Genomic DNA, 7,707 nt, shown 5'->3' with positions numbered 1-7,707 from the left:
CAATTAACTGGCCTCGGAAGCAGCTGTGGGGGAAAGTGTCCACGTGCTTACTTGGTCCCAACATAAAGCACAAAATAATTTATAGCTTCTTAATGAACATATAGTAACATCCCAGAATAAACCCAACAGCCACAAAGCTTCAACGGCTTGAAAATGATTTTGACTCATATTTAAAGCCGTAAAGTAGCTCATGCTAGAGACGTCGGCGTCGCACAGGTTTAGTTAAGTGGTGAAAATTGCGCATGTGCGGATCTAGCGTCACTTCTTTTGCTGGCGTTAGGTTGATAATTGCAAGAGTTAAATAAATAAATTAAAAAAATCAAATGGTTTGACATTAATGATTTGTCAAAAATGTTTGCAAAGGTTTGAATTAAATTAAAAAAATTAATTGAACATAAGGCGACGCAAAATGCGCATGCGCAGAACAAATCGTCCATGATAATGGTGCTGTTGCTGTTTTGCCGATTGGCATCACGGGAGAAGTAGTTCTTCATCGAAAAGGTTCGAACTTGCAGGAATCAGTCACTCAATTTGGTACTGCTCTCTCGTGGTCAGGAGAAAAATTGTTTTATTTTTATTTCAGTATTCGTGGACACTGTACACATTAATTAAGATACTGTCAATCACAAGATCCTGAAGAAGTGCATTTTAAAGAAATCATAAAAAAATAGTAATTTATCAAAGGTGTCTTAAACCCAAAAGAAAGTTTGTTTTATCTGTTATTTACATTATTACCCCCAAAAACAATACATACTGTGATCCATAGTTAATTTTACGCTTGATTCCAGCTTTGGCGAACGCTCGAACAGTGCTGGCCGACACTTGAGCCCAGTCATCCACAATCCATTGTAACTCGCAACATGCATCACTCCCAAGCCTTTGATTCTCCTCGCTGTTATATCGGCATCGACAATTCATTCCAAAATGTCACGTAACTTGTGCGACGCTGCCTGCCCGAACTACAATGTTGGCCATCCGTTAGCAATCTGTTAGCAAAGCTGTTAAATTGCGCTTGATCCGTGGCTTCAGTCCATTTTCCAAGCATTCAACCCGCATTGTGTTGTCATTCACGTCAGGCATTTCCTCTGTATAGCTCTAAGGTGCTGTTACTTTGAGTATTGAGTGTTAAGAGTGTTTTTGAGGCATAAAAGCGCTGCAAACACACAATACAAATGCATTGCCACTCCCCTGGTATGTTTTGAATGGATTTACTGTAATGCTTGGAATGCGCGGGGAGGCTAATTTTAGGGTGAACGCCCGCTGGGTTGTTCTCAATAAGTAGCGTGCCGGCAAGAAATAAAACCAGTCACTCAAGCGGTCAGGGCCATACAAAAATTGAATTTTGTGTACAGACAAGACGCACCGACCGATTGGGCGCATCGACCATTTTAGAGAAAATTTTAGACTTTCAAGTGCACCCTATAGGTGTTAAAATACGGTACTGTTTGGCCACCATGGATGGCGCCATTTTGACTGCAGGAGCAAAATAACGAATGTGACCCCGGACAGGAAATTGAGTACAGTGCAGGATCACACAACTCACAAAATTCTGGTTTCACGACACGTGTCAAAAAAATAAAAGCATTTGATTCTGTATGAATACGCTTCAAACTAATATTTATTGTCTGTAGTTTATTAACAGCTACATAGCATTAGTATTGCAAAACACATCAAATAGTCATTTAACTCATGGACTGCCATTGACGGTGCTGCCATTCAGCTGGGCAGGTTGGCGGCGACAAACAGATGAACGTCTATCATCGTCATTGGCAATGAATGAGTTATTTAGTTATTTAGTTAAGAATGTATTTAGAAGGAATTTAATCTATTGTCTACAATAGCGCAAACTGCTCCAACTTGTACAATTATTAACAATTTATTTTTATTACTTACTTGCCATAGAGTTTTTTTTTAAACTACCGGGAAGAGCCCAGCCCGGTGCGTTTTAGTTGTTTAAACTTTCCTTTTTTTTAGTTTGCATGATTTTGTTTGAATCAGTCAATTGTCTTGGAATCAAGTTTGAACCTTTTTCTGTCCACATGAGAAAATAAAATAATTTGTAATTGGAAGACACTGGCCTGGCTGTTTATTGCAGCACACAAAAATCGCATCTTCTACAGAACAATTGGAAACGAGGAAATTTAAAGTTAATAAACTAAAATAATAAAAATACAATCGTAAAATAGCACTATGCTTACATCAGCCCCTCTATCTGTAGACACTATACTATATTTTCGAGACATGTAAATTAAACGTCAACTCACCTGACATTTTGGGGTTTAATGATTGCTTATTTTGGCGACGTGTTGATGCCAAATGCCTTGTTTCTTCTCTTTATTAGCGGCTAACTTAGACTAGGCAAGTCGCAAAGTTTCAACGTCCTCCCAAACGATGGGTTATGGGCATGCCCTCAAATGTCCGCCACATTTCAATGGCCAAAAAGTACATTAAACATAGATCTTCTCAAGGCCGAGGAAAGAAAAGCATAAGATAAAGGCTGTGACCCCCGATTGGGACCGCTTTCGGATTGCGACCAATCGCTATTGCGCATACGCGATCAACGTCATTTCCTCTCAAGGAACAAGAGCTACTACATATTTTGAGTTATAAAACAGACAAGATGATACATGATCACGTCAGAGTGTAATGGAAGAGTGAAAGTAAAAATTTGAATACGCAAGACTAGCAGTCCCGGAGATTTAATGGTTAATTTCGGTTGCACTGTTTCGACACGCCTCTGCTCCATTTGCTCGAATCGGAATCGAGCATAACATCTCTATCTTCAAGTCGTCTATAAAGCTTTGAGCCTTGCTTTGGCTTAGCCAAGCTGGCATCTGGGGGAACTAGTCTCCTAGTCGTCTCAGAACTCGTTTATGCTTTGCGCCCTATTTTAGCTTAGCCTGGATAGCATTGGTGAAAGGAACATGTCTGGAAATCGTCGAGAACTCTTTTGAAGCCTTGCGCCCTACTTTAACTTAGCCTAGCTAGCAGCTATCAAAAGAACAAGTCATCAAATAGCTCGTTTGCGCTTTGCGCCCTACTTTAGCTTAGTCTAGCTAGGAGCTATCAAAGGCGCCCCATCAGAAATCACGCGTGGAAATGCGCCTCAAGAGCAAAACCGGTAAAGTTCCAGCAGGAACTTTTTGACGTCAAACAGGAGTATTCACCCCCAACATGCGATCGTTAATTGGGTGTACATTAAACACTAACATGTCACACAGACAGCAAGTGGAAGTGGGCTTGCAGCACAAACATTACTTTGAAATATAGTTTTGGTCTTTATAATAATTATTATTACAACATCCTCAACAAAACTGGTGGGCAAGTAACTCTAAAAGCAAAACGGCTTCAGCATGGAACTCAATTGGACGCTTATCGATGTCAATGGCAGGCAATAAATTAAATACCATTAACTATTTAAAGCAACTTTACCTTATTATTGGTGCTGTAACATAAGTAAATTTCTGTTTTTAATCATTTAAAATGCCTTTTCTCATTCATCTCATTACATCACAGACAGAGCTTCCACATGATCTTTGGTTGTGGTCCTTTGACTCTTTTATCTTCAACAACATCACTGAGTGGAGCCACGTATAAATATTTGTGAGGATGGGTTTCCATACAATTTACCTTACGGGTACTTCAGCACTTTTGTCAATTGAATCAGTTCAGAAAGACAGCTTTTCTCATCTTTCATGAGGTAGGCAAAAACTTGGAAATGTAATTTTTGCAAGATTATGATTATTTTTATTTGATCATTGGAAATTCTAAACTGGAAAATTGTAACCATTAATGATGGTCTGCTTGTATTTCATGATCTGCTCTTTATAAATGATACTTTTTGATATTGCATTATACTCATACTCCCAAAGACGCTGTGTGTTTACATTGTACGACTGTTTTGTTTTCGAAAGCTCACTTTAATGCCAGTGTTGACTGTGCAATTGACCAACTCATCCAGATGCAACCCACTTCTTTGTAAGAGTGGGAGCAGCACATGTACAATGTCGAGGCAAGTCATGTCGAATGGAATCAATATGGCTTGCTCATACTCAGTTTAAGTGGAGCATATCAAGATAGTTTTGCTGTGTGCTTTTGCAGAAAACCTACATGAGGCTCTACACCAGGGGTCTCGAACTCAATTTACCTGGGGGCCGCTAGAGGCCGAGTCTGGGTGAGACTGGGCCGCATCAGGATTTCCACAAGAAAAGCACTGATAAAACATTCAGTTCTATGCTGAGAGCAGCGGAGGAGTGTGCGCGCCGAGCGGAGTGATCGGCCTCACGGCTTCTCCTCCGCCCAGCTGATTGGAGGAATGAATGAGTGAGTGAGCGAGGCACTGGACAGCCCGGCCGATGTCCCGCCCTCCAGAGCCGTATACCTCACCGTGATTGGTTCATTCAGCTCCGAACCAAAGTTCCCTCTAATTTTTTGTTGGTCTGAGCAGAAAGACAACCTCCCTGAGCGCACTGAGTACCAGTGTGAGCGACATCATCGGTCCTCGGATGATTCGCCTAAAGACGTTTCGCCGACGGACGTTTGACAGACGGGCAGGTCGCCGAATGGACGTTCCACCGAACGTTCATTCGGCCGAACGGAGGTTTCGCCGAAACGGGATTCGAACGCTCGCCCCGCCGGATCGTGTGTGTACAAGTTTTTCAACCTCGGCCCGCGGGCCATATACGGCCCGTTAGGATTTTTAATCCGGCCCGCCGCCGGTGTTGTCCAAATTATAGTAAAAATCAATGTTCGTCTACCATCAATGGCAGTCCGGGAATAAGCACTCTTGGGCAGGCAGATGTAGCAGAACCGAGCCGTAAAATGACAGCAATCGGGTCAAATCCATCCTAAAACAGCATTTAACGATTAAATACAAATACTGGATGATATCGCGATGGAGGCAAAAAAACGTCTATAGACGTCCATTCGCCAAACGGCTCAAAATGCTCTCAAATTCGGTCAAATCCAGCTGAAAACAGCGTTTAATGATTAAATACAAATACTAGTATTTGTATTTAATCATTAAACTAACAAATACTAGTACGACCTGTCCGTCTGTCAAACGTCCGTCGGCGAAACATCTTTAGGCGAATCATCCGGTCACGACATCATCATTGCTCGCTATCGGCACACCAGTATCACACCTGCCACAAGCAGGTGCATGTCAATGTTCCCTCTAATTTTTCATGTAAAACATGCTGTAAAACAAGAAAAACATGAGTGGACAGAGCTACTGCCACTGGCTGCCACTTAAACGGCGCCATCATGGGGAAAGAGGTAAAAAAAAAAAAAAAAAAAAAATTAAAAAAAAAAAAAATTCGATCTTTCATATTAAGACGGGGGCCGCAAATTATCGTCCCGCGGGCCGCAGTTGGCCCGCGGGCCGCAAGTTTGAGACCCCTGCTCTACACCGTCAGCAGGATGTTTGGAAGGGCATGGGAATTCGCCCAACCAGTCTACATGTGCTTATTTTAGATATAATTATTGAAATTGTAGACCCCAAGACTACTCTCTATGTTAGTGACTTGATACTCACAGAATTGCAAGTGTGATGTGGCATCGCAGCCATCTGATGGTGGAGCCATGAGGTTGTCTGCCTGGAAACTTGCTATTAAGCTGCTGGCACTCAGAGGCTCCGCCCCTCTGCTGGCCTCACACAGACCTTCATCTACCCTCCTCAAGGGCTCAACAGTCCACATGGGGACATCCGTCCCCTCCTCCTATTTCACATTTAGAGGGACTTCCTATACCTTTATGAGGGGATGCTGCTGGTCCTCAATATGGAATTTCCCAACCGTAACAAAATACTCCTGTTGTTCCTCTTTTATCCGTCCTAATTCTTCATTTTCTTCTTCTACCATTGGAGCAGATTCCTGGCGCTCAGGACAATTCACATGACCGACATCTGAAACACAAGGAACAAATCTTATTTCTGTATTTGCAATCGTGTGAACCCAAAATGATTCACCACTTTTGTAATATTTCTCCAGGACCATTTTGTAATCATTCTTATCTTGTCATCTGCTACAACACGAGGTCATTCAAATTGCTCGCCATCACAATCCAATCAGGATTCACTTTAAGTGAATTGGACATCTATCGTGTTCAAGGGCAGACAAATAAATCATTTTGCATCATGTCCTTGTCGCGTTTATGGTACACACAGGTCTCTTGCTGTTTGATCATTTCCTATTGGTTTTGAGGGACTTGGGATGCTTCTTGTTTAATGGGTTTTTGGGGGGCATTTTCAGGTTACTTTCTGTTAGGTTGGGAGCATTTTAAGGGTTTCTTGTTTACTCTTTGGCCACCATTTTTTCCCAATTTTGAGTGCAGGAGCAAAATAACGAATGTTTCCCCGGACAGGAAATTGAGTAAAGTGCAGGATCGACCAACTAACAAAATTCGGGTTTCACAACACCCATGTCAAAAATATAAAAGCATTTGATTCTGTATGAATACGCTTCAAACTGCAAACTGCCTGTCTGTCAGAACAATGCCACAGGCCAGATTGGACTCCCTAGCGGGCCGCACTTTTGACACCCCTGATATAAATGTAACTTGTAGCATTAGCGTAGCATTAGTTAGCTTTAGTATGGGGAGTGATGTAAGATTATATCCGTTTTTGTGAGTATAAAAGGATCCTTCTCATACAAACTGTGAATGGCTGACATGTCAGCATAAACACTGAACAGTCTGACTGATTAATCAATCTTAGTCTTGTGACTGAGTTGACATGTCAGCACAAACACTCAACTGTCCGACACTGATCAATTACTTTTTGCCATGCAAATGACTAAAACGTATCTGTCCAAAGTCCTGCTGACAACTGTCAGTTTTGCCTGTATACAAGACTCACTTACTGGTCATTCGGAGAGAGCTGCAAGGACAACAGACTGTGAGCGATCACGTTGTTTGAGCTTTCCCCATTTCTGCAGTCTGGTAATAAACTTATTTCCTTTAAATTGTCTCACTCTTTCTTAACCTGCTCCTTAAGTTGTTTTTCAGACCTATCAAGCGACAACATTTTCTTTTTTCAAAATGTATGCTGACCAATATTACTTAAATTATTTAATGTGCAAAAAGAAAAAATATTTACTGTATAATATTTATTGTATATAGTGTATTAACAACTACATAGCATTAGTATTGCAAAACACATCAAATAGTCATTTAACTCATGGGATGCCATTGACGGTGCCAGGCGTTTAATCCATTTGAGGTGGGCAGGTTGGCGGCGACAATTGGCAATGCATGAGTTAAAGAGCAATTAGTTATTTAGTTAAGAATGTATTTAGAATTTGTTTAGTCTATTGTCCACAATAGAGCAAACTGCTCCAACTTGTATATTTATTCACAATGTATTTTTATTACTTTCAGGCACTTGATAGAGAGAGAAAAACCCCAATGTATATTTTCTTTTTAAAAAACAAGTCCTACCTGTACTGTTTACTTAAGTGTTTATACTTAAAGTTCAATAAATGTTTAGAATTTTAATGTGTTTTATTTCTAATGCATTCTATGTATTGTGCTAAATTTGTCTTTATCAATCAAAATGATTTGGTGGTGTATACATATAGAAAACCATGATCTGTGACTTTTTTTGGGGGGGGAAAGGGGGCAAAATGAAGGAATGGTAGCTTTGTTCCTGCGTTTTGAAATTGGCAAGGGAAGATCACACCTTCTGTTCCCAACTCTTCTCCTTTTTCG

The 7,707-nt window shown here is 40.9% G+C and overlaps 2 long non-coding RNA genes across 4 annotated transcripts in view; one reads left to right on the top strand and one right to left on the bottom strand.

Annotated features, from left to right (window-relative positions):
* Window positions 1–7,707, bottom strand: part of LOC144064154 (uncharacterized) — a 29,427-nt gene that overhangs the window by 15,993 nt on the left and 5,727 nt on the right. For both annotated transcript variants that reach the window (XR_013296715.1, XR_013296716.1), the window contains exon 2: window positions 5,537–5,905. This is a non-coding gene — a long non-coding RNA (uncharacterized LOC144064154). The remainder of the gene's footprint in view (window positions 1–5,536; window positions 5,906–7,707) is intronic.
* Window positions 743–7,494, top strand: LOC144064156 (uncharacterized). 2 transcript variants are annotated; one of them, XR_013296719.1, is made up of 4 exons: window positions 743–3,121; window positions 3,517–3,700; window positions 3,915–4,012; window positions 4,102–7,494. It is a non-coding gene; the product is annotated as an uncharacterized LOC144064156 (long non-coding RNA). The 2 variants fall into 2 exon arrangements; XR_013296718.1 differs by having other exon boundaries at window positions 743–3,700.

This window comes from Stigmatopora argus, chromosome 19, assembly GCF_051989625.1.
Source record: "Stigmatopora argus isolate UIUO_Sarg chromosome 19, RoL_Sarg_1.0, whole genome shotgun sequence".
Lineage (NCBI taxonomy): Eukaryota > Metazoa > Chordata > Actinopteri > Syngnathiformes > Syngnathidae > Stigmatopora > Stigmatopora argus.
Note: the sequence above shows the minus strand (reverse complement) of the source record. Positions and strands in the feature narration are given on the sequence as shown.